Source organism: Canis aureus, chromosome 1, assembly GCF_053574225.1.
Source record: "Canis aureus isolate CA01 chromosome 1, VMU_Caureus_v.1.0, whole genome shotgun sequence".
Classification (NCBI taxonomy): Eukaryota; Metazoa; Chordata; class Mammalia; order Carnivora; family Canidae; genus Canis; species Canis aureus.
Genome location: NC_135611.1, coordinates 26,191,071 through 26,199,898, shown reverse-complemented (window position 1 = coordinate 26,199,898; position 8,828 = coordinate 26,191,071). Strand labels below are relative to the sequence as shown.

Genomic DNA, 8,828 nt, shown 5'->3' with positions numbered 1-8,828 from the left:
AGAATTAAGGAGCAGTTCCTGATCCCAGCTTCATTCATATTTATCCACGCCCAGAAGTAGGAGCCTGCCAAAAGGAGTGAATCCTGAATCATGAGAGCCTCCTGGTAGACCTTTTCTAACTTGATTATGTAAATTTATACAGGGGAGTCAACCAGTGAGATGTAGCTAGATTTCAGGTTCCAAGCCTGAAAAAAAGGTTGCTCTAAATTCCAGAGGTTACCCATCTTAGCAATGGCCTGGGAGGAAAGATGAGGGTATTTATGAGATAAAGATGAGATGGTCTTTCCAGACCAATGGCAGAGTGAAGGAAGGGAAAAGGAGAAGTGGTTTCATGTTCACTTAGAGTAGGAAGTCTTGATCTGGCCCCTTGGGTAGAAGCAGTCTACCTTAATATCAGCTACTTCTCTTCCCTGGCAGTTTGATTCAGAGGTCTCCAGTGTCTGCATGGGACCAGATTATCAGGTGGAGTCTTCTTTACCTGTGTAATGTTTATCCAAGACTTAATATCTTTAAATTAGTGTCAGTAGTCAGGAATACTTGGTAAGGTTCTTTCCAGTGGGGCTTGAGGTCTTCCTCTGATGATGCTTTCAGATACTTGATCACTAGGCCCTAAACTGTGACCAACAGGAGCCTTTGAATTGGGACCCAGGAAGGCTTCTTTAAGCTGTTGATGACAGGCTTGAGCATAACGCATTAGAGACCTACTAGTAGTGATCATACTAGCATGAGACAGGGATCAACAGGAGGTTATATATCGATAGAATTCCAACTCTGCAAGGTTTTCATTAAGACTCATCTGATTCAGTGAAGTGGGTGCCTTGATCACTGGAGATTATAGAAGGTATATTTTAAGTGGGAGACACATTTTTTTAGCATGTCCCTCCCACTGTGAGAGCATAGTCTTATGGTGGAGAAAGGCTTCAACCCATTTGGAAAACATGCATACAAAAACGAGGACATATTGATAACCCATACTAAGTGATAACTGAATGAAGTCTAACTGCAAGTGTTCAAAGGGTCTGTAGGAAGGAGGTCTGAGGACATTAGAGACAAAATCAGTTTTTTAGGGTTATGGGTCTGACCAGTTAGATATTATTGGTAGACTGTTTTTGCAATTTTATAGAAATTTCTCCACTAATGTTTATTTATAACTCCAGTCATCTTAAATGCATTAGAGGAAGGAATGCAAAAATCAGAAAATGGGGTTTATCAAGGAGCTGGGAAAAAGCAAGCAGCCATCTCAGGTTTCTCCTAGCCCCGACTATTTACTTAATTTATAGCTATTGTTTACTAATCTCAATTTCTCTGGTTCAAGAGCAAACTGTTGCCATGTTATAAGGATGTGAGGATGGCAAAAGCCTGGCCATTAGGAGCCATTTTTTGAGGAAGCAGAATGGACCTCATCCAGGTGTGTTACAATCATTATAGATTCTGTTTCTGCTGCCTTTGCATGGCATACCTTCTATAATCTCCAGTGATGGAGGAACTAAGATTTCTAAGATTTAAAAATTCTAATAAATTTAATATATTCAAAGTTTTTTCCAAAGATTCCTTTTACACAAACCTTCTACAATTTTCTTTTTACACTTAGATTTTGTCCTGTTTTCCCTTTTTATTTTTATTTTTCAAAAGATTTTATTTATTTATATATGAAAGACACAGAGAGAAAGAGAGGCAGAGAGGCAGAGAGACAGGCAGAGGGAGAAGCAGGCTCCATGCAGGGAGCCTGATATGGGACTCGATCCTGGGATTCCAGGATAACACCTTGGGCCGAAGGCAGGCACCAAACCACTGAGCCACCCAGGGATCCCCAAGTTTTCCCTTTTTAAATAACCAGCCTTATTTTAGGACGAAATTACTTTATTTCTCCTCAACAAAAATGTGTCTTTATTCCTCATAATTTTTTCTTACCAAAAGCATGCATTTTCCTCCTAGAAATAGAAATATTATAGAAGCATAGACATAGAAAATATATTTTCCCTTATTATTTCCAGTGGCCTAATATATTAAATTTATTGGAATTTTTAAGCCTTAGAAATCTTAGTTTCTAGTGAAAATTAAATAATAGTGATCTGTCTCTTTTACTACAATTCTTTAGATTTTCAAATTCATAAATATTTCTCATGATTTTTAGAAGTTTATGTGTTTTTGGATTTTCCAGTGTAGCATGAACAGATCCAGATATCTTTTAGCTTCTCTGTAATTAGAAGCCAAAAATAAACCGATACTTGGTAATTAATGTTTTAGTATTTTGTTTTACTTGGAAGTAATCTAAATATTTAACAGATTTAACTTAATTCATCATTTGATCTAACTCGGCAAAACTTTAGGTTTTAGGTTACCAACAAGATTCGGGAAAACAATTTCAACACTTACCTAAAATTTTTCATTTAATTTAGGTCTATTTAATTTACTTGTTCTTAATAATTATGCTTAGATCACTCATAAAAACTTTGTGAGGCATCAAAGTCACTCATTCCATTCATCTTTCGATGGATAAAGAAGATGTGGTTTATGTATACAATGGAATATTACTCAGCCATTAGAAATGACGAATACCATTTGCTTCGACGTGGATGGAACTGGAGGGTATTATGCTGAGTGAAATAAGTCAATCGCAGACGGACAAACATTATAAGGGAGTAGAGGGGAAGAGAGAAGAAATGGGTAGGAAATATCAGAAAGGGAGACAGAACATGGAAGACTCCTAACTCTGGGAAACGAACTAGGGGTGGTGGAAGGGGAGGAGGGCGGAGGGGGGAGGTGACTGGGTGGCGGGCACTGAGGGAGGCACTTGACGGGATGAGCACTGGGTGTTATTCTGTATGCTGGCAAATTGAACACCAATAAAAAATAAATTTATTATTAAAAAAAAGTCACTCATTCTTCCAAGCTACTTTCTTTTAAATATTCTGCAACAGAGATAACATTGACCTATCTGACTTTAAGTAAACCCCAGTAGCCTACAAATCTTAATTTTGTTGCTGATATCTCTAAAGACACGTCTATTTTAATCAAACCAACAATCTTAAACAAGCTCTCATGTGGACATGAACTTGAAAAGACATTTTGGTTAGTTTCTATCTTTTTGATAGGTTTAGAATGATCAATCCTTTTTTGCACTTGTCTTCAAACCACCTAACTAGGGCTCTTTTGGAAATTAATTTTAGCGATGCCATCCAGAGGTATTTATAACATACCCACAAACACATGTGTGCGAAGACTGTGTAGTTACCAATACTTGTGAAGATTTTTAAGATTTGAACTTGTCCGTAGAGTTGAAAGCTGTGCTAGAGTCTGGGCATGAGCCCTTTAGCAGTTTTTTATTTTATTTTATTTTATTTTATTTTATTTTATTTTATTTTATTTTATTTTATTTTATTTATTTATTTATTTATTTATTTATTTATTTTATTTTTTTTTTTAGCAGTTTATTTTAAAAATACTTCTCTTTCTCCCCCTTAAGTCCCCGGTAATTGTGAGCTGTGTTTACACTGCAGAGGCATGATAAAGTGTGTAACTTTAAGGGGAAGAAAAAAAAGTAAGTTCTTCCAAGAAGGACTTTGATTTTCTAAGGCCAATAATTTACAGGGCTTTTCAGATAAACAACGGAAGTTCATTTGGTAAAAGAATAGGTAAATATTGAATTACCGGTATACTGATTTTTGTTTTATAAAATAAGGATAGTGTTTTTAATTCCTCAAAGAATTGGACAATAACTTAAATGACATCATATGTTCATTCACCTATCCTACTACATTATCCTCAATTTGTTGTTTTCCCTCTGGGTACATAGTTTTGTTGTTTTTTTAATTCCAGTATAATTAGCATACAATGTTATATTAGTTTCCGGTATGCAGTGTGGTGATACAACAATTCTATAGTTGCTTGGTGCTTATCATGATATAAGTGTGCTCTTAATCCCTTTCACCTATTTCACCTATCCTCCCACCCCCCTCCCCTCTGATAACCATCAGTTTATACTCTATATTTAAGAGTGGGGTTTTTTTGTCTCTTTTTTTCTTTGTTCATTTGTTTTGTTTCTTAAATTCCACATGAGTGAAATCACATTGTATTTGTCTTTCTCTGACTGGCTTATTTCACTTCACATTATACTCTCTAGATTTATCCATTTGCTGCAAATGTCAAGATTACATTCGTTTTTGTGGGTGAGCAACATTTATTGTATATATACATATATTACTTTTTGTCAATTCATCTATTGACAGACACAGGTGACTTCCATAATTTGGCTATTGTAAATAATGCTGCATGGGTACATAGTTTTAAGTATTTCTGGCAGCGTTGTGTAACCCCTTGGATGTCTGACAGGTCACCAAAGACAGTCCAAAGGATACTGGATTCCACAAATCTAAAGTCACTCCCATAGGTAGCTAAAAGAAACAATTTGCATATACCAGGCAGGCTGAAAGCCAAGCCTAGTTATCCAAAACAAGACAAGCAAAAAGGCAGTTGCTATACCTAGGAGAGAAAAGAAAAATCCACAATGGGCTTGAATTTGGAAATGAAGGGACAACAGTGAGATTATATTTTCCTTTCCAGACAGAGCACCACAGACAGAGGTTCAGAAGAACTGATTCTGGTAAGAATTTTCATTCTTCACTGGCTTTTGACAGTTTGTCCAGGATCCCATACACAAGCTCTGGTATCCACCAGAGTTTTCCCTTAGCTATTTAAGGGAATAATGTAGCAGTTTACCAGAAAACTCCTCACTTGCAACTCTGGGAGGGGGCCCTCTCTGGGTGCCTTTCTTTGAAGGTAGATATGGGAGTGTCTGTAAAACCATTAACTTAGCAGACTTTTGCTTACAATGATGTAGCCTTTCCAGAGTGAAGAACAATTCAGATAGACAAGTAGTAGAACGAGTACTCAAAGGGAAATTAGAGATGAATTGTAGGAGCTACATCAGTCTAATAATCTTTTGTTGTAGGCATGTTGGGGAGCAAGACTTCCCTGTCCCTTTCAAGGCCCATCTAGGCGGATTGGGAATCAAATTGATTGAGAAGTTAAGGAGAAATCAAATTTAATTTCATACATATGGGGAATTCACATGCATATGGAAATTCCAAAGGCAGGCAAAAATGAGGTACATATGTCATTCTGAAGTAAGAAGAGGAGGGTAAGGGATCTGGGACTTCAAAGGAAAGGAATGTAATTCACAGAAAAAAGTAAACAAATGTTTACTAGGCCACTGGGAGGGGGTGAGAAGGGGCCCTGGGGGACTTTGATCAAACAGGTCTTGTGAGATTCCTCTCTGTCTGCCACACCTTGTTCAAGTCTTCACAAAGTCATAGTTATCTATGGTGATAGCTCTCTTCCTGGAGCAGATCCTCTATCTAAATTCTCCTTAGGCAGTTTTGGGTGAGGTAAAGAGCTGTTACTCAATCTGCTGACTTGATTACTTTTTTAACTCAAACTAACCTTCCTGCCAAGTGGCCCATCCTGGGGCAGCCAACCTTTTGCCCCTACAGTTCCTTCCTCTGAAACTTCTCTGAAGTTTCACACACTGAAATTGAGTTGGTAGATTGTTTCATCTTGTTGTACCAGTCTCTTAGTCCTCACAATCGGTCAGTTTAGTTAAACTCATTTCTAGAGGCAGTGACGCAGGTGTGTTCTCAAGGGTAGGCCTATGGTTCAAGCAATCAGGTAGTAAATAAGAGACATTTTTATGGAAACAGAAGAAAAGCAATGTTAATGATTAGATCAAATTATAAACCAATTTTTGAGTTTTAAGGGTAGCCAGTAGAGAAGATTTCTATATGTCAGGCTATTGTCCGGTTTAATCTGATCGGTAGTGAAATGAAATAGACCAGGCAAAAGTTGGTCGAAACAGATTTTTAATGGGACGCGCTCTCTGGCGAGGTTCTGCAGCCCGCAGGGGAGGGAGAGAGTGGGCAAGTCGTGGGCGCAGGGGAGGGCAACGGGCTTTTAAAGAGGGGAGGAGTAAGGGCTTGGGTTCTGTATGGGGTGATAGGTATTAGGCTTATTACTGGTGAAATTGGCCTGGGGGCAATAACTGCCCATGCCCTTATATGGGGTCTGGGTAAAGTACCGTTCAGGTTTCCTGCATAGGTCCAGGCTCCCCCTGATGACACGTCCTCGGGAGGTCTGCTGGTGATGGGAAAGTTCTGAGGTGGGGGCAACAAGGTGGGGGGTCCGCCAACATTTTGTTGGTGCTTCCCGATCCCCCTTGATCCCACCGGCCCAACAGCTATCTTACGGAGTGACCCACAGAGCAAGAGGCACAAAGATGGTTTACACCTGAGCTGCTGTGATTTCTCAGAAACTTATATCAAATTGTTTATATTCAGTTTGTAGAGCTTCAGGAGAAAGGGAAGTTTTTATTTTTAAACGATTCCAAGTCAGAAAGGTGAGAGAACAATTTAACAATGCTAATTTGGATAGTTGTAGCCAGCCATTGGAGGACACTAGAAGAACTCAGGATCTATTCCAACTTTTAATATTCCAGCATTAAAATCTAATATTTACAAAGGTGTGTTGAGGAGGAGAATTTCTTCTGCTATTCAAGTCCTTCAATTTCCTCTAGAAATTGACATGAGACAGATGAACAGGTGAAAATCCAATTTAATTTCATACGTACAGGGATCCACAGGGTCATGAAATTCCAAAGACTTATATGAAGCTTCTGGGAGCTAAGAAGAGGGGGAGGGGCCTGAAGATACAAAAGGGAGAGGGATCATCAGCACGAAGTTGAGATGCTTGGAAAACAACACTTGCCGTTTTATGCAGATAGATTTATTAGGTAAAGAGAAATCTCCATTAATACCTGTTTTCATAGTAGAGGGAGGCAGTTGAGGAAGGAGGGGGAGAGTTTGGATCTGCTGGGTTTTGATTGCTCTTAAGTCAAAATAATGTTCATGCCAAAGTGGTGCATTTTAGGGCAGCCTGCCCTCGGTCCCTACAAGTACCTCATATATATATTTAATTTTGCATTAGCTTTTTGCAATGGATCTTTCAAAGACAATGTTTTGGAATTTTGAAGCTTTTTGGAGGCTTCTGCTTGCCAATTAAAACAGGTATCCCATTTCATTGACCTTGGCAACCCTTGCTTTCAAGTGCATTCCTTAGAGGACCTTATCTAACTGAAACATTCTCCATTATGGCCATGATAATTCTGTTTTTTTTAGTAAAATCTTTACCATTTCTGTAGACCGTCACAGCTCCTGGCACCGTAGTTTTGTTTTTAGATATGAAAAAGCAAGTGTGCCGGAAGGTGGTTACACTTGACTTCTGATTTTAAGGATCCCATTAGCTGAGCCTTTGTTTACTCAAAACAAGACAAGCGCAATGCAACAGCAGTAACCACAAGTTGTCACTGTGGACTGGCCAAGAGAAGGCTGTGCCCAATACCAGCAATTCCCAGTGTGGGCCAAACCAGCAAAATCCACTACGGAGACTTGCAGACTAGAACTGGGGAAAGGGGTAAACCTGCAAACCACACTGAATGGGGACCACAGGTTGGAAATGAAGAAGAAATTCCAGCATTGAATTGTGGACTGAGCCAAGGGCTAAGGAGTGGCGCTCCCTTAGAATCTCCCGTTAGTGTAGACAGATATGTTAACCCTGGACTAGAAAGCCAATTAGGTCAGGAGCTGGAATGCAAAAAAAGAGCAGAGCTTAACTGAGTGACTTGCCAATGGCTTTTAGAAACAGCCATAAAGACAGTGAACTTAGGTGGTCACAGAGCACCACACTTGTGTTTCTCCCTGTTTCCAAATGCAGTCAGAATCTTGCTTCAGACACTGATGCTGCCATGAAATCGGTTAAAAACGAAATGAAACAAAAGTATCCAAGTAAACTTGAAGGTCTCATTGGCTTTATTAAATGATTCACAAATCAGGCAGCATCTCATCTAGCAAATAGAGGGGAGCTCCCCTGAGCTAAGTAAGAGACAGGTTTTCTAAGTGAACCACTGCAGGTTTGTGCCTTGGTGAGTTAGAAACTGCATCAGGTTGAAATGTCACACAAAGAAAGGTTTCCAGCAAATAAGGAGATGATGAGGGATGGCTTCCAAAGCTGTGACTCTCTGAGCTAAAGGTGAATGGATTCTCCTTACTTAGGGTTAAAATGAATATTTAGAGTAGGAGGCCTGTTCATCTTATGTAAAAGTAGGCATAAGGTAGCACATGTGCCTTAAGGAAACATGCCTATCCATACATTACCTGTTATGTAAATGAGGTTTGTGCTGCTTCTTGAGATTTTAGTATTATAATGAGCAAAGGTAGTTGGTGGCCCATTGAGTCTGGGTCCGTGTAGCTGTGAGTCAGGGATTAGGTTCTAACTGGTCTTGTTGGTCTGGGCTGGCTGGAGATCTTCCCAGGGCAGTCACTATTGCCTGAGGGGTAGTTTTGGTTTCTATTTGCCTGAGTTAAGATAAGGTGGAAAGAAGAGCTTAAGGAAGAATGTGGGACAAAGGTTGGCGAATACAAGCAGGTGAGCAATAAAGGTGATGTCCTGGGGCGTAGCTGGTGACAGTTTTTAAAGGCAGAGATATGGCATTAAAAAAAAAAGAAAAAAGGAATTTATTAGCGAGGATGCATTGTTTAGGCAAGGTTACCTACCAGTAAATTTTCTAGAATTGACCAGGAATTTTTTTCTTTTTTTAAGATTTTATTTATTTTTTCATGAGAGACAGAGAGAGAGAGAGAGAGGCAGAGACACAAACAGGCCCCATGCAGGGAGCCCAACTCGGGACTCGATAACGGGTCTCCAGGATCCCGCCCTGGGCTGAAGGGGGCGCTAAACCACTCAGCCACCCGGGCTGCCCTTGACCAGGAATTTCTGTG

The 8,828-nt window shown here is 39.5% G+C and overlaps 1 protein-coding gene across 3 annotated transcripts in view; it reads left to right on the top strand.

The window, feature by feature from the left end:
• The first annotated feature begins 4,454 nt into the window (after positions 1-4,454).
• The window catches only part of VNN1 (vanin 1), a 34,750-nt gene continuing 30,376 nt past the window's right edge, over positions 4,455-8,828 (top strand). For all 3 annotated transcript variants that reach the window (XM_077893439.1, XM_077893411.1, XM_077893403.1), the window contains exon 1: positions 4,455-4,603. The gene's annotated coding sequence lies outside the window, so the exon portion shown is untranslated. The remainder of the gene's footprint in view (positions 4,604-8,828) is intronic.